Source organism: Aythya ferina (genome assembly GCF_964211825.1).
Source record: "Aythya ferina genome assembly, chromosome: W".
NCBI classification, from domain to species: domain Eukaryota; kingdom Metazoa; phylum Chordata; class Aves; order Anseriformes; family Anatidae; genus Aythya; species Aythya ferina.
In genome coordinates this window covers 16,799,867-16,818,400 of record NC_140313.1, presented here as the reverse complement: position 1 = coordinate 16,818,400, position 18,534 = coordinate 16,799,867, and the positions used below count along the sequence as shown (strand labels likewise).

General features: G+C 46.0%; 2 long non-coding RNA genes and 1 pseudogene across 3 annotated transcripts in view; 1 reads left to right on the top strand and 2 right to left on the bottom strand.

Moving 5' to 3' along the window:
- LOC311426393 overlaps positions 1-18,534 on the top strand; it is a 569,271-nt gene that overhangs the window by 233,699 nt on the left and 317,038 nt on the right. The gene's annotated exons all lie outside the window — the stretch shown is intronic.
- LOC311426487 (very low-density lipoprotein receptor pseudogene) lies at positions 10,854-14,136 on the bottom strand (annotated as a pseudogene). The gene is made up of 2 exons: positions 14,035-14,136; positions 10,854-13,286 (listed from the first exon to the last, which is right to left on the bottom strand). The product of its transcript is annotated as a very low-density lipoprotein receptor pseudogene (transcript).
- Positions 10,854-15,379, bottom strand: LOC311426417. The gene is made up of 2 exons (XR_014686732.1): positions 14,475-15,379; positions 10,854-11,142 (listed from the first exon to the last, which is right to left on the bottom strand). It is a non-coding gene; the product is annotated as an uncharacterized lncRNA (long non-coding RNA).

The following is an 18,534-nucleotide window of genomic DNA, read 5'->3' as shown; positions in this document are numbered from 1 at the left end:
GATGGTTACAGCAATGGAAGCAAAACAACTGGCGGCGTAGGGGCAAACCCATCTGGGCTGCTCCATTGTGGCAAGATATTGCTGCTCGGGTAGAGAACCTGGCTGTGAAAGTACGTCACATAGATGCTCATGTGCCCAAGAATCGGGCTACTGAAGAACATCAAAACAACCAGCAGGTGGATCAGGCTGCTAAGACTGAAGTAGCTCAGGTGGACCTGGATTGGCAGCATAAAGGTGAATTATTTATAGCCCGATGGACCCATGACACCTCAGGCCATCAAGGTAGAGATGCAACATACAGATGGGCTCGTGATCGAGGGGTGGACCTGACCATGGACGCTATAGCACAGGTTATTCATGACTGTGAAACATGTGCTGCAATCAAGCAAGCCAAACGGTCAAAGCCTCTTTGGTATGGAGGACGATGGCTGAAATATAAATATGGAGAGGCCTGGCATATTGATTACATCACACTCCCTCAAACTCGCAATGGCAAGCGCCATGTACTTACAATGGTGGAAGCAACCACCGGATGGCTGGAAACATATCCTGTGCCTCATGCCACCGCCCGGAACACTATCCTGGGCCTTGAAAAGCAAGTCCTATGGCGACATGGCACCCCAGAAAGAATAGAGTCAGACAATGGGACTCATTTCCGAAATAACCTTATAGACACTTGGGCCAAAGAGCATGGCATCGAGTGGGTGTATCACATCCCCTATCATGCACCAGCCTCCGGAAAAGTTGAACGATACAATGGACTGTTAAAGACTACATTGAAAGCAATGGGCGCTGGGACATTCAAAAACTGGGATACGCATTTGGCAAAGGCCACCTGGTTAGTCAATACTAGGGGATCTGCCAACCGAGCTGGACCTGCCCAATCAAACCTGTTACGTACTGTAGAAGGGGATAAAGTTCCTGTAGTGCATGTAAGAAATATGCTGGGTAAAACAGTCTGGGCTACTCCTGCCTCAGAAAAAGGCAAACCTATTCGTGGAATTGTTTTTGCTCAGGGACCTGGATACACTTGGTGGGTAATGCAAAAGAACGGAGAGGTCCGGTGTGTACCTCAAGGAGATTTAATACTGGGTGAGAATAGCCCATGAACTGAATTGTACCATGTTAATTACTATATAATACTGTATGTTATCACTACCATGACTACTATAGGTGACTAATTAGAATGTATGGAAAAGAGTGTAACCTGAGCATGACATAAATGGTATGGAATAAGGGGTGGATAGATGTCCTGGTTTCAGTTAGAACAGAATTAATTTTCTTCCTAGTAGCTGGTGGAATGCTGTGTTTTGGCTTAGGATGAGAAGAGTGCTGATAACACCCCGATGTTTTAATTGTTGCAGAGCAGTGCTTATACCAAGCCAAGGACATCTCAGCCTTTTGCTCTGTCCTGCCAACAGGCAGGCTGGGGGTGCAGTAAGAGCTGGGAGGGGACAGACCCACGACAGGTGACCCAAACTGGAGCTGGAGAGAAGCTCGAGCTGAGAGAAGCGGACCTGCGCACACAACTGCCTCTCACTGGTAAGCATCTGCGCATTATGGGGAATCATACACCCTTAGGAACAAAGAGTGTCCTGGTAACCTTACAGCTTATTGTCCTTATTAACAATCAGACAGTTTATGAGCCTGAAATATGGGAACAAATTGAGGTGAAGGTGTGGGACTCTGCAACTAAAAATGACAAGGTTGCAGTGGGATTGCTCGGCACCTGGCGAGCAATCTCTGAGGCCTTAAAGAGCCATTTGGGACCACAATCAGAAACGTGTGGTTTGCCAGATAGGGAGGGAGCTGCAGGCTCCTTTACTGATCCGAATGCTATCCCATCGGCTCCTCTGCTGCTACAGCCATCGAAGGTCTTTGCTGTTACGCCCTCTGTTGACCTGGATGTGCCTTTTGACCCAGGCTTGTATGTAATCAAGAAAAGGAATGGAAAATGGAGACTGTTAAGTTATGGAACTTAAAGGATTGTTTGTTACCTTTCCTGATCGTGAATATGTATAGGCATACTTGCATTTAGTATGCAAAGCAATGTTCTGTATATTTAGAATGTTTGATGTTTGTGTGTGCGTGTTGGTGGAGCGTAGACTCCCCGCACACCCAGCGCTGTTTACTTGCTTTTTATACCTAATAGAAATATTTGTTTTATAAATATTACAAAATTCAGATTGAGTTGAGACCTCATTTATAACAGGGAGAAAAAGAAGCAAAAGAAACAATAAGGTCGTATGGAAGCACAGAGAGAAGGGAAAAAAAAAAAAAAAATCTCTACTTCCCGTCAATGAGCGATGTTTGGCCACATCCTGGGAAGCAGGGCCTCAAAACGCATAGTGGTTGTTCAGGAGGACAGCCCCCTCCCCCACGAGAGCCCCCCCTTTTTTTTGCTGAGTGTGACATCAGGTGTTATGGAACATCCCTTTGGTTGGGTTAGGTCAGCTGCCCTGGCGATATCCCCTCCCCATCACTTGCCCACCCCCAGCCTGCTGGCTCTTGGGGGCTTGGAAGGAGTCCTGATGCTGTGCCAGCACTGTGCAGCAATAGACACAACACTGGAGTGATACCAGTGCTGTTCCAGCTACGAGTGCAGAGCACAGCACTGTGTGGGCTGCTGCATGGAAACGTGACTCCATCTGTTGAGGTTTAACCCCGTCGGCAGCTAAACACCACACAGCCTCACCCTCCCCCTTCCTCTCTGGGATGGGAGAGAGAAACGGGAAAGTGAAGCCCGTGAGTTGAGATAAAGACAGTTTATTAAGACAGGAAAATAATAATAACAATAATAATAAAATTAATAATGATGATAATAGTAACAATAATAATGTGTACGAAACAAGTGATGCACAATGCAATTGCTCACCACCCGCTGACCGATGCCCAGCCTAACCCCGAGCAGTCCAGCCCCCCCACCCCGGCTAGCCACCCCTATATATTGTTTAGCATGACATCAGATGGTATGGAATACCCCTTTGGCTAGTTCGGGTCAGCTGTCCTGGGTCTGTCCCCTCCCAGCTCTTGCTGCACCCCCAGCCTGCCTGTTGTCAGGACAGAGCAAGAAGTTGAAACATCTTTGGCTTGGTGTAAACACTGTTCTGCAACAATTAAACCATCAGCATATTACCAGCACCTAAGCCAAAACATAGCACCCTACCAGCTACTAGGAGGAATATTAACTCCGTCCTAACTGAAACCAGGACACCATCCCAGACAGACCCAACACAGAATACATTAATTTTCCAAAGGAGATGTGTTGTGTGTATATATTTATTGTATGCATATGGCATACTGGACTGCAGGGAACGTTTTCAAGAAACTATCCAGAGGATGGGGGAAGATCCTACTCTACTGCCAAGCACATACACACAAAAAAGAAAATCCTGCAGTGCTAAAGCTGAAGCAGTGACTTGCCACTCTGTCTGCACTGCTGAGCCCTTAGGGCTGGCTGGAGCCCTGGGCTCAGCATCTTTTTACCTTCATCCTCATGAGGCATGATGGTAACCAAAAGAATTTCTAAATATGGGCCATGCATGCAGACATCAACTTTTCCTTTAAGTTAACCCACAGCTGTGCAATGAGAAGCAGTCAGTAGTGTATGTGCATCCAGGGAATTGTTGAAAATTAAGAAAGAACTAAAAAGTTTTAAAAGAAAGATTTTTTTTTAAGGAATCAGGAGCCATGAAGTCTGAAGGAAAATGGATACTCCCTGATGGGAGAGAAATGCTGAATAAAGTGATAACGAGGCAAATATTAACTGTTTTACATCAAAAGAGTCATTGGGAGGTGCAAGCAATGTGTGATGTTGTTCTAAGAAAGCATGTCTGTGTAGGAATATACACTTTAGGGAAGCACACATGCAGAGGATGTACTAGATGTCAAAAGGTAAATAAAAAGGTCTTCTGTGACCCATCTAGAGGGGGACGGGAGCCAGGGCTTTGACCTTTCCAAAGTATACAGGTAGACTTTACTGAGTTACTTGTTTGTCCTAATTGACCACGTGACTGAATGGGTGTAAAGCTTTACTGCAAGGATTAAAGCAGACCTTAGAGATTGAGTGGGATTTTCACAGCCCCTGGCACCCCTCCTCTTCTGGAAAGGTAGAGCGAATGAATGGTGAAATTAAGAAACAACTAACAAAACTTATGCTGGAAACTAAGGCTTCTTGGGTAAAATGCTTACCCCTTGCACTGTTAAACATATGGACGCAGCCCAGAACTGATGTAGGAATTTCTCCTTTTGAAATGCTATATGGTATGCCCTATGACTTGGAATTGCCACTTGATCACCCTCAATTCTAATTAAGACTTGGAAAGAGACTTATTTTAACACCACGATGGGGAAGGCCCCTATGTTGTTTTGCTTACCACAGAAACGGCTATTTGAACTGCAGAGAAAGGATGGACGCATGCCAGCCATGTGAAAGGACCAATCCGGGAAGGTAAATGGGAGGCAGCTCCAGGCCCTGACGACTTGAAGCTGACACTAAGACGGACTCGATAAGTATTGTGTATCATCTGTGTATCGTGGGAAGGGGAGGAGGCCCTATTTCGAAGGCTCCCTAGTAGGTTCCCCTGAAGAACACTGCTACTGCCAAGAAGAACCGATACCTTGTAGTTCACTGCAACCGAACTGACAAGCGAGGCAGAGAAGTGAAAACGGTGGGGGACTGAGGGACCGACAATTTAAAAACACCCTGGAGAGATGGGCTCCGACCACCTCCTACGATACATGGGAGTCAGTATCATTGTTTTGGTCAGCTATGGGTCTGCGCATCCCCACCAGCCTTTTAAATGGAGCTTGATCAGATGGAAGGATCAATTCGTCATCCAGCAAACAACAACAGCGGGTGTTCCCAGTTTCTGCATCACATTATGTGACCTGGTGTCAGTGCTGGGTATTAGGAAAAATGTCAGATTTTACGAACACGGAACAGATAGGGGAGGACTCATACTAATAAAAAAGGAGGATGCTGATAGGCCCCAGGCAGTAGGACCAAATGAGGTATTGTCAGAAAATGTCCAGGGAATCCAGCCTGCGGAAAATACTACAGTGCCAACCCTCAGCAGCCCTACAAGCTCAGGTAAAGCCGAGAATGATAACATAGCTGATAATAACATATGGGGGGGGGGGGCATGAATGCCAGCTACCAATTATTAAACAAAACAAACCCAAATGTAACAAAACACTGTTGATTATGCTTTAGTATAAGGCCTTCATATTATGATGCTATCGGGGATCCTGGGGAGCCCACCCGCGCAAACGAGAACAACCCTCTACATTGCAGTTGGGGAAAAGACATAAGGGTAACACTAACACAAGTCACTGGAGGTGGTAGGTGTGTACAGTTCCTAGTGGGAAGTGTCACCTATGTAATATCACGGAGAATAGAAAACAATCAGCTGAGTGGTTAATCCCAGCCAACAACGCTAGGTGGGTTTGTTCATCAGTGGGCATAACTCCTTGTCTATCACTAAAACTCTTTAATGCATCTCGTGATTTTTGTATAACAGGTGATAATTATACCAAGGATTCTATACCACCTTGAGGATTACATGTACACCCAGCACACAGTGGCAAGTCATCATCTGGAAAGACGGGAACCGTTCACGGCTCTAACTTTGGCCACCCTAATCCTGGGAGGAGCTGGAGTGGGGACCAGGGTAGCCTCATTGGTTAAACAAAATCAAGAATTTACTTCCTTACGCATTGCTGTGGACGAGGACCTGACCCAAATTGAACAATCCATCTCGGCCCTGGAAAATCTATCAGGTCGCTTTCAGAGGTAGTGTTACAAAATCGTAGGGGATTAGATTTGGTATTTTTTACAACAGGGTGGGCTGTGTGCAGCCCTGAAAGAGGAATGTTGTGTATATGCTGATCACACTGGAGTAGTGAGAGACACAATGACCAAATTACGGGAAGGGTTAGAAAAACGAAAAAGGGAAAATGAAGCCCGCCAGAATTGGTACGAATCCTGGTTTAATTACTCACCTTGGCTTACTACCCTGCTATCAACCATAGCGGGGCCCTTGTTGTTACTTATATTAGCACTGACTTTTGGACCATGTATATTCAATCGAGTAATCGCAATTGTGAAAAGCCGATTAGAGGCAGCTCATCTTATGCTTGTGCGTGCGAAATACGAATCTCTGGAGCAGGAGGAAGATGACTCTGAGACTTTAGTGCTAAGCAAGCAAATGCTTCAGAAATTCAATGAACAAAATATGTTAGAAAAAGAAAAAGGAGGGATTGTGATAAATTAGTAGGGGGTTTGTTCATTGTCCCTGAGAATTTGAAGAATCTACTGAGGAGATAAGGTTTCACAACTCACGGCATTGTGACATGGGGATTAAGCAAGTAGACAAATGGGGAAGGGGGGTTGGGTAAACATCCTTGTTAAAACAAAGATTCTGTGAGATACCAACCACCCACTGCAAGATATCCTGTTTTGCCACTTCACTTCCCCCACCTGAACACGAGCACAACGCATCACCAGAGGAAGAATAACGACCCCCAACAACTGACTGCGCAGCCTCAGAACAAGTCTCGACAAGCTGGAACTTGAATGCTATAAAACAGCGACACTGGAAAGGGAAGTTGCGTGCCGTGGTGGAGCGGAGACTCCCCAGCCACCCAGCGCTGTTTTGCTTGTGCCTGCTTACTTACTTAATTAATTAATAAAACACTTTTGATAGACCAGAAAATTTGCGTGGTCTCACTTATAACAGTGTAGACCGTGTAGACCTGCATATATTGAAAAATAACCTTTCCTGGAGCAAGAGGCATCACTGTGTCTGCCTTGGGAAGGAGGCTAGATCAAATATTTCTTTGGGACGTGGGATTTCTTTGCATTATACCTGGTTACAGGGTATCTGTATTTTATGGTGATAAGTGCAAAATAGGAAAGACATTAAGAATGAACTAAGGAAAAGGTATCCTTAAGTGATGGGATAATTCCCATTATCAGTTGTTGATAATATAGGTTTTAGCAGCCTATGAAAAAAGATCAAAGCTCAAAGAGCCCAGTTCCAACTTCTTGGTCTGCAGCAAGTTGCTCTTGGTGCTCTGGTGGCTTCTGGCCTCAGCCTTTTGGAGAGAACCTCCTGCTTAGGGGGAAGCTCCTACTGAATGCTTTGGGGGAAGTGACTTGCGGAAAACAGACTCCACAATCAGTAAGATTGTAAAGTAGGTATGTTTATTCAGCACTGGGCAGCACGGGGGGGGGGGGGGGGGGGGGGGGGGGGGGGGTAGTCCCGCCAAAGTCGTGTGTGCACCCAACACGGCAACTTGCCTTGGTTATATGCAGTAACGAGTTACATATGCATGAAGCTTCACAATGCTCCTATACATATTCATGACCTGTCCCTGCTTCATATTAAAATTAGTTCCAAGGAGTCATTTCCATAAGCTCCTCTCATCTGCGCTTGTGCAGTGTATTCTGGTTGTGGTTGTCGGGGGTCGTGGGGATGAAGGTTGGTGACCCTTCCTCGTCACCACTAGTTGACCTCTTGTCTTTGCGCAGACTCAGTTGCTCCTTGGCTCTTGCCCATCCGCAGGACCAGTTTCTACCAGTTTCTTAAGACAAGCTCACACTCTTATTAGGAGACTGACCTTGGTAAGGGGCCCAAGGCTTTTTGCTTTAGTTAATTTGCACCATAGTTAGCAAAGACACTAAGCAGCATCCACTAGTTTAATACTGTCAGCGCTCTATCTCTACTTGATAAGATTCTCCAAACTCCTTCTCTCAGAAGCTCCTGCTGAATGCTTTGGAGTAAACTTCTGCTGAATGCTTGAAGAATCTAAACCAGTATAAATTCTGTTGACAGTTGTAACTAATGGTCCTCACCAATAGCTTGGTTGCTTTCCTGGTGCTTGGTTGCTTTCCCGGTAGTTCTTTATGCACCAATAAACCCCATTGTTCTTCTCCCAGCTGTTATTCACCAAAAGAACAAAAGTGAGCTGGAGCTTTCTTGGTACATTTCTTTAAGTAAAACAACAGAAAAAGGAAGCATATGGAGCATATGGAGCAAAGTTTGAATGAGACATAGTAAATATCTTTTCTCACCCCTGGCCCCCATCATTTTAGCTCATTTGGTAAGAGGTTTTTAGTGTTTTTTTGTTTGTTTGTTTGTTTTTCTGCCTTGTACCTGGCGTCCTTCTCTGCTGCACCAGGAGAAAGCAAAGTGCGATGCTCGGGAAAGCTTAGAGGTGGATCCAACTGGGGCAGCTTCTATGTAGGTCCCGTTTTGTCTGAAAGGTGACTTTAGCACCTCGAATGTGCTTCTTCCCAGCACACCACTCGTTAAATAGGGTGTCCTGAACATGCAGCCTGGGCTGGTTCTCTGTGTGCTCCCAAAGATGCCTTGAGCATCCTCATGCTACAGTTAAGCATGCTACAGTTAAGTCTCCCAGTGTGTGTGGGGGAAGTGGCATTTCTTCCTTCCCCAACAGCCTTGCCATCAAGGGTGGGTAACTTACTATGGAATGGCTAGGAAATAACATTAGAAGTGTTGAGGGATTTTTGAAACAGCAAAGATCCCACGGTTTGCTGTAGCTGAGCAAACCAAGCTACCAGGGCAACTATGAGAAGTTCCCATGACAGTGTTCCCACATTGCCCGATTGAGGAATTTAGAAAAATATTGTTGCCAGCAGCTGGCTTCAAGGACAAGGTCTATGTGACTGCTAATCACAAGGGGGTTGTTTTCTTGCAGGTGGGGTTGTTTTCGTGCAGTTGTTTGTCTGAGTGCTTTTGACCAATAATCTTGTGTGAGACACTATCCACCCCTATTAAGTTCACTATAAACGCTAGGCTATTCGGGTAATAATGGGAGAGCATGATCTGACCATACTAGTGTCTGTTGTGTTTTTGGCCATTCTTCCTGCAACATATGGCGCCTGAACAGGCTGAGACCCGAACAGGCTGAGACCTGCAGACACTGAGAGATGCTGAGAGACCTGACAGATGCTGAGAGAAGCTCAGAGACTTCAGAGACCCGGAGAAGCCCTGAGAGACGCTGAGAAACTCCAAGCACCGACCTGGACACAGATGATCGCGGTGAGACACGGGAACAAAGGAATCGCGGTGAGATGAGGAGATTGATTGATTGATACAGAGATTGCGGTGAGATGCGGAGATTGATTCAAAGATCAATCAAAGATTCAAAAAAAAAAAAAAAAAAAACAAAACAACATTAACTGTAGCAAAATATTATAGTTTAAAGTTCCATTTAGGGGCCACTTTTCTCCACATTCCAGCTTATAAAGCGGCCACCATTGATTACAATATTTTATCAATGTTTTCCTGTTCACACTTCCACCGGCAGATCCTCCAATATCCTTCCAGTGACTCAAAACACATCCTAACGCACTTTTCTTTAAAATTTCACTGCTTGTTTGCCCCCCCATTTTCCAGTTCACACTTTCAGAATACACGTATCACTTACAAAAATGTGGGCACGCAGGTATCTTTCAATAGCGATGTCACGAAACTATTACTGTTACCAGGAATATTGCCAAAATCACAATAACAATAATCAGAGTCAAATTCCACATGCGATAAGTCAGAAAACCAAAATATGTAACACCGTAACGATATCTTTCTTATAACAACGCCACGAACCTACTATTATCACCAAGAATATAGCCAAAATCACAGTAACAATAACCAGAGTTAAATACCACATTCCATAAATCAGAAAACCGAAATAGGCAACACAATTCCAGATGGACCTTAAAGCGAGCTCCTTCCTTAAGGTCCCCAAACATATACTTATGGTGCTAACCACAAAGTATATACCAAACACTGCCTCGCAGAAGATCACCTTCTGACTTACAGACAGTTCCAGATGACCAGTCTACCAGAAAAACAAACCAGAATAAAGAATATACTCAATTACAATGATGGGGTCCTTGTCTGCCTCCGCAGTGATCCAGTGAGTCGAGGAGTCCCTCCGGGAAATCCCGGGGGTGATTTAAAGATCAAAGCCGAAATTTCTTTAAGTGGTATATTCTTTATTGCAGCGCTGGATGCACGGGGGATCCTTCCGCCTATCGTGCATGTTTGAAGTGACAAACTATCTCATATTTATACAGCGAAACAATGAATATTCTATTAGTGCCTATACATATTCATTACCTAACCCCGCCTACCCTCGCTTCGTATGCTAATTAGCTTATCAGTCCTTGCGCTTGTGCAAAGCCTTCCAAGAATTGTGGGCCAGGGTCTCCAGGATGTGGGCAGTGGTCTTTGGGAGGAAGGCTGTAGGTCTTCCTCGTAATGCACTTTCTTAATCAGTTGTTTTCCAGGCTGTAAAAATGCTGAGTTGTCTTTCGGTTTAACTGGGGGTCGGCGGATAACAGGATGTCTCAGTTAACAAGACATAACAGACAGTTGACTCAAGTTATCTCAAGTCTCAGCCTGACTGAGTGTTAATGGATAATGGGGTGTTTTCAAATAACAAAATGCTTAAACGTAACAGAAGGTCTACAGATAACAAGATGTTGTTTACTTTGTCCTTGCTAACTTTTAATCACAAGTTCTATTCTATCCTAAAGTAAGTTTATACAATATCATTCCACAAGTTTTATTCTATCCTAAAGTAAGTTTATACAATATCAAACCACAAGCTTTATTCTATCCTAAAGTGAGTTTATACTATATCAGGGGTACCCTAGGGAGTCCTGTTCCCAGCGGGTCCTGCGGTCCGGCAGAGAGGTTGTCCCATCTGGGTCGCCAGATTGATTCAAAGATCAAAGCCGAAATTCCTTTAAGTGGTATATTCTTTATTGCAGCGCTGTGTTGCAGGAAGCACGGCCGAAAGCACGACAGACACCAGTAGAGTCAGATCATGCTCCATTTTATTGCCCGAATAGCCTAACTTTTATAGTGAACTTAACAGGGGCGGACAGTGTTTCACACAAGATTATTGGTCAAAAGCACTCAGACAAACAACTACAAGAAAACAACCCCACCTGCAAGAAGACAACCCCCTTGTGATTAGCAGTCACATAGACCTTGTCCTTGAAGCCAGCTACTGGCAACAATATTTTGCTGAATTCCTCAATTGGGCGATGTGGGAACACTGTCATGGGAACTTCTCATAGTTGCCCTGGTAGCTTGGTTTGCTCAGCTACAGCAAGCCATGGGATTCTTGCTGTTTCAAAAATCCCTCAACAATTCCCCCCCCTTTTTTTTTTTTTTACTTTTTTGAGCAAACCATGCCCAATATAACATTTTTGCAAGTAACCCTTTAACCACATTTATCACAATACCACATGCAATGATGATTGACACCACAGCAAACAGAATCCTTAATCCCTCTTTGATTAATCCCAGTAACCATCTATGCATTGTTTCAAACAAATCAGTGAACCATTGATTGAAAGGATTGATACCATATTGAATCTTTCTCATGTGCTCTTTCAGGAAAGTAATGGATTTGTGAATTGACTCATTATGATCAGAAAGGTTTAAACAGTACATTCCCTTAAAGTCCTCACACCCATGCCTTTGAGCCAAAAGCAAGATGTCAATAGCAGCTTGATCCTGTAAAAGCAGATGTCGCAGACTATTTTGATCTGGTAACATCTCCTCAAGTATCTCTGTCGTGGCATAGGCTTGCCTCTCGGCCCAGCATACCAATTTTTCTAAGTTGTTACGTGTGGCCGCAGATGCCACTCCAGGCACTGAAATTGCTAATGCCGCTCTAGCTGCAACCCCACACAATTCAACATTATCATTGCAATCCAATGCAAGCAATGTCCATTTATGTCTGGTGATCTCACGCAACTGTAACAAGCTAGGAGCAAATACAATGAGTTTATCTATGTAACATGGACATCTGATAGCATTTGCAGGGATACCTTGCCAGGCCCCATCCCCACAAATCAGAAAAACATCAGGAGGTAAGGCCAAAGCTGTACAATTGTTCCAAACACTGTAGTTGTTACCCCTTGTCTCCATGCTATAAACCCCTAAACCCTGCTTAGCAGCGTCATTGCAATCACAGGTGTTATTTGTGTCTTTGTACCAGTATGGCCTTTTCCAGGTTCCTGTAGCAGGAATCATCTGATATCCACGGCTACGTTCACTTTTGTAGCCACCTTTCAGGTTGATACACATTTGACTACAGATACCAAGGTTTTGACATTCATCAATGTCTCCACAGTTTCTCTTGTCTATAAACTCAAACCCAGCTGGACAGTCACATTCATTTATGATGCATTCCTCCAAGGGCTCATCACCCCAGTCCTTGCAGTCTCTCTGCTGGTTACACACTTTATTGATATCTATGCATTCTCTACTTCTGCACTTGAATTTGCCAGGTCCAGAGCACTGAATAACATTGTTACAGTTTGCTTCATCAGTGCCATCCAGACAGTCTCTCACACCACTGCACTGCCTACTCCCATGGACACAGTTCCCATCTTCACATCTGAACTGGTCTGGCCTGCAGGTCCGAGAAGGGCAGTTAATTTCATCACTTCCATCCTTGCAATCAGGATCTCCATCACATCACCACTTCTTGTGGATACATTCACCTGAGCCGCACTGCACCTCACTCGTAGAACACTTCACTGGAGGTGCAGGCTGGTGGCCACACTGCTCCAAAGATTCATCCGAGTGGTCGGAGCAGTCATCATCATCAACACACACCCAGCTGATAGGGATGCAGGTAGAACTCTGGCACTGAAACTCATGAACACCACAGGTAGGAGGTGCACACTCCAGCTCATCACTACCATCACTGCAGTCATCTTGAACATTGCAGACAAAGCTTTTGGAAATACATTGCCCACTACTGCATGTGAATTCTGCTGCACTACAAGTCACAATGCCACAATTCTCTTCATCTTCTCCACTGTTGCAGTCCTTTTCACCATCACATTTCCAGGACACTGGGATACACTGGGTTGACTGAGGATCACAGCTGATTTCATTTACCCGGCATGTTCTCGTATGACACAGCTCAGCACTCTCATCAGACCCATTTTCACAGTCCGGATCCCCATCACACTGCCATCTATTTGGCACACACTGACCACTGTTGCACACAAAGTCAGATTCAGCACACGTCTTCTTCACACAAGCACTCTCATCACTGCCATCTAAGCAGTCTTCACATTTTGCTCTAACACTGTCGGCAGCAGTGCACAGGCCAGCGAGGGCGAGCAGCAGGCAGAGTGCCCCGCAGCGCGGCAGCGCCCGCCACCGCCCCACACCCGTGTCACTTATACTACTCCTATTACCCGTGCTGTTAGTGTCAGTGGCATCCTCCTGGTACCGTTTCTGTCTTTGTCGCCCCTTACTCTCCCCTTTTTCTTTTTGCCACTGACCATTCACCACAAATGGATGAAACACATGATTACTAGTTAGGAAAGAGAGTGTAACGTCCACTATACGGCTGCAGGCAGTGCCAGCTGCAACCTTAGAAGCTGTTTGTGAAAGAGCCTGCTGGTGGTCATTTGGCAGTGTAATCTGCGTCTCTGCACTCCTGCCCCGCAATAGAGCTAAGTCGTCATTAGTAATCCATAGAATGTGGCAACCCCACGGAATGTTATCCAGAAACATAGTTATAACACCGATCTGGGGAGAAATAGTCTTTTTTGCAGTGCAAGATAACCCTCTTATACAAAGAATGCCAGAGAGAAGCAGCACAGCCGCCGCTGCTTCCATGGTTACGTCAGACAGGCTGCAGGGTCCTGATGTCCGCCCCTCTGCTCTGTGCCGACTCGCCACACGGTGAGGGTCGGCTGCCGTTGTCCACTGACGCCTCTGGTCTCCCGTAGCAACTCGATCTCGGATGTCCCGCATCGCACCGCGATTACTTCAATTTCACGCGATTACTTCAATTTCCTGCGTTTTCCGCAGCTCCGTTTCCCGCGTCCCTCCGCGATTCCTTTTCCCGCGTCCCCCCGTGATTCCTTTGTTCAGATCGGTGTGTAGAGTGTTTCAACGTCTCTCAGGTGTTCCGGCGTCCGCCAGGTCTGTCCTTGTCTCTCGTAGTTGGCCGTAGCCCTGCAGCGTCAGTCAGTGCTCTCTCCGTGTGGTGGTAGGCTTTCCGTGGGCCTCGGGTCTCCCGGCGCCGCTCCAATGTCCCGGCCTCAGCCCGTTCGAGCGCCATATGTTGCAGGAAGCACGGCCGAAAGCACGACAGACACCAGTAGAGTCAGATCATGCTCCATTTTATTGCCCGAATAGCCTAACTTTTATAGTGAACTTAACAGGGGCGGACAGTGTTTCACACAAGATTATTGGTCAAAAGCACTCAGACAAACAACTACAAGAAAACAACCCCACCTGCAAGAAGACAACCCCCTTGTGATTAGCAGTCACATAGACCTTGTCCTTGAAGCCAGCTACTGGCAACAATATTTTGCTGAATTCCTCAATTGGGCGATGTGGGAACACTGTCATGGGAACTTCTCATAGTTGCCCTGATAGCTTGGTTTGCTCAGCTACAGCAAGCCATGGGATTCTTGCTGTTTCAAAAATCCCTCAACAGCGCTGGATGCACGGGGGATCTCTCCACCTATCGTGCATACCCAAAGCAGAAAGCAGTCTTGAATTTATACAATCAATCTATCAATATTCTACAAGCACCTATACATATGCATTACCTATCCCCGCCTTCCCTCGCTTCTCATGCTAATTAGCCTTTTGGCACCTTGCGCCTGCGTAGAGCCTTCCAAGAATTGTGGGCAGGGGTCTTTGGGACGTGGGCAGGGGTCTTTGGGAGGAAGACCCCGAGTCTTCCTCACAGTGTCCTTTTCACCTTTGGTCAGGAATCTGCTGAATTGGCATGTTTCTTAATTGCAAGAGCTGGTTGTTGCTAATTCTTCCGTTTGTTGTATCATTATAATGAATTCCAATGTCCAGTTTTGAGATTTATAGTCCTTACATTTGTTTCTCTGTCCGTCTGCCGCTTCCTTATCATGAGTTCCAGTGTCTTGTTTCGAGATATACAGTCCATGTCTGGGGATTGTCCTTGCCTCCCCAATGCCTCCCCAATGCCTCCTTAATCAAGATTGATTGATTGATACAGAGAACACAGTGAGACGCGGAGATCGATTGACTGATAAAGATCGTGGTGAGACGCAGAGATTGATTGATTGATTGATACGGATTGCGGTGAGACGCGAGAACAAAGGAATTGCGGTGAGACGCGGAGAAGTGAAGTAATCGCGGTGAGACGCGGGACATCCGGGATCGAGTTGCTACGGGAGATCGGAGGCGTCAGTTCACAACGGCAGACGACCGCCACCGTGTGGCGAGTTGGCACATAGCAGAGGGGTGGAGATCACGACCCTGCAGCCCGTCTGACGTAACCATGGAGGAAGCGGCTGTGCAGCTTCTCTCTAGCATTCTCTCTATGAGGGGCGTATCTTACAATGTAAAAAAGATCAAATCCTTGGTACACTGGGCCCAGAAGGAGGGTTTTCTAAAGGAAATCCTTCTAATTTTTAGCCCAGATGAGTGGCGGCTCGTAGGAGATCATTTACGGGATGCAACCATCACAAGCAGAAAGTTTGACAAAGATTTATGTATGACCTGGCTTGCAGTGCTTAACACACTGTGCAGTATGAAAACCGAATGGCAGCTGGCTATGGCAGCGGCACAAGCTTTCTCAGTACTGTCTGGGACTGACAGACTGCCGAGTATGAAACCTGAGACCTCAGGAATGTGGGTGTCACGATCTTTATCATCGGTTCCTCCACCCACCCCGGTTCGGGGTATGGCCTCTCCAATAAATCAATCAGCGGCAGAAATAACTGAGGGACTATCCGAGCAGAGTGCTGATGGGGAGTGGGGGCTGCCCTCCCCACCCCCCGCACTGGAAAATCTTGATGAAGCTGTGCTGCCAGCATCTGTGCTGCTGCCAGGCAGCAATAAATCCACTCGGGATGCTTCACCAATGAGAGGTGCAGCAGCAGCTTGCGAAAATCGACCTTCACTGAAGGAGCTGATGGGTACAGTGCAAGGAAAAGAAGACCTGATTAACAGACTGCAGACTCAGCTAGCAAAAAAGAAACAGCTGAGGACTGAGGAACTCAAAATTGCTCAAGAGAAAGCTGCCAAGATCAAAGAGTGGGTAACATTTAAGTTGAGAGAGCTTGAGCTAGAAAACTACCACCTGAAAAACTGTAATCAGAGGCTGACAGAGCAAATTGAAGCCCTTCAGGATACATTGCAAGGTATGACCAGCATTTCTCCCTTTAAATCTCTTTGGAGCTGTAATTCTCTGAAGTCCAGAGCACCACAGACTTCTTTACCTGAGAAGATAGACCAGAAATCTATGCTTCTTGCACCTGGTTTCAGGCAGCTATGTCAAACAAGACCTACCAAACGTGTCTTCTCTACAACAAGCATCGTCCTTGCCAATGACACCTTCACTGAGGATGGAGAGGACAAATCTCTGCTTTCTCAGAACACACTGAAGCTCATGTCTGACCCATCAAGCTGGAATCTCTCTGCAGAAAAAGACCTATTTTCAACCATAAGCTCTGAACACATCTTAGGGTGCTCTGATCCTGTGTCTCTGCACCCTCCAGCTGAGCCCACAAAAACCCTTGAGGCTTTGACTTTCCGGTCTTCACTAGAGGGAAACCATTGCACTGTGAGCGCCTTGCAACAAATGTCTTTGGACGGAGCCGGCTCCTCTGATGATCTGAGTGCCAGGTTCTGTTCCCACCACCTGGATTCCACTTCCTCAGGAGAAATAATGAGCATGCTTGAGCGCACCCTCCAGACTGCTGGGCCACCCCTGGCTGTATCAATATCGACTGTTACAGCAGGTTCCATCTGTCCAAGAAGGGACAGGTGCTCCGACGTCATACGTGATGCTTTCATAGAGGGGCATAGGCATGCTACATCCTTGGCCTGCCCTATTATTATCGACCCTGTGCAAGGCACCAGGTTGTGGCAGCCGCATGACTGCAAGCTTCTACAACAATCTTGAAAAATGGTTTTGGACTATGGATTACAATCCCAGGCAGCTCAACAGATAATTCAATGGATTTTTCAGGCAAAACCAATGTTTCCACTTGACTGTCGAAACCTGGCGCGCTTATTGTTAACTCCTTCCCCATTGTTATTGTTTGAAAGGGAATGGTTGCAGTTACCACAGGGGGAAGCGGGTCAACTGCGTCAACCGGGGGACCCTCTGTATGGGATTACTGCAGAGATGTTAAAGGCAACAGGTCCTTATCTCAATACCCAGATTCAGTTGCAGTTCCCTGCGATTACTCACCAAACAGCTGTGCAGCTCGCACTGAGGGTTCTTCTTAGTCTACCAGGGGAAAAGAAAGCACCTCCATTTGCATCTGTAGAACAGGCCCCTGGGGAACCATATGCTAAATTTATCGATCAGTCCAGGCAACCAGATGTGGTGGCACAGGACTGCCAGAGATTTGCTTTTACGGTACCCTCCATTAACAAACAGGCCCCGGAAAAGCGCTATGAATGGCTAGTGCTTCCGCAGGGGATGAGGGATTCCCCTACATTATGTCAATTGTATGTGGCCTGGGCACTACAACCAATTCGGACAGCATGGTGTGACGTAATTATTTACCATTATATGGATAACATTTGGTTTGGTAGGCCAGAATGCTTCCAGGATTCGGATTTAAAGTTTATTTGGGATACTTTGGAAGCAAAAGGGTCGAAGATAGCCCCAGAGAAGGTTCAACAGAAACAGCCATGGCTATACTTGGGATGGAAAATATCAGACTCTACTATTCGTCCCCAGATAGGTGATATAACTATGGTGTTACATAATTTGATAAATGTACAAATGTTCCTGGATAATATTCAGTGGGGTTGCCACATTGTACGGATTACTAATGACGGCTTAGCTATATTACTACCTTTATTGCGGTGCAGGACTGCAGAGCCGCAGATTACACTACCAAATGACCACCGGCAGGCTCTTTCACAAATAGCTTCTAAGGTTGCAGCCGGCACTGCCTGCAGCCGTATAGCAGACGTTGCACTCTCTTTCCTAATTAGCAATCATGTGTCTCATCCGTTTGCGGTGATTGGTCAGTGGCAAAAAGAAAAGGGGGAGAGTAAGGGGCGACAAAGACAGAAACGGTACCAGGAGGATGCCACTGACACTAACAGCACGGGTAATAGGAGTATTATAAGTGACACAGGTGATGGCAAGGGTGGAATGATAGGGCAGCATTTTCGAGTTCTGGAATGGATTTTCCTACTGATTCAGCCAAAAATGAGTGCTCCATATTCTCCCACGGGCCAAGTGATGGTTGAACGATCACATCAGGTTTTAAAGGAACAATTAGTGAGACTAAAAGGGATCAAGAACATCGATGAACAATTGTCCGAGGCATTGGTTGTCTTGAATCACTCATATTTGACTAGTGACCGAGAAGACCCTCCTGCGAGTATTCATTTTCAGACAATAAATATAGCAGCACCAAATGTGTTACCACAAATAAGAATGAATTACCGAGATCCTGCTACAGGAACTTGGAAAGGGCCATATGGGTACAGAAATACAAGT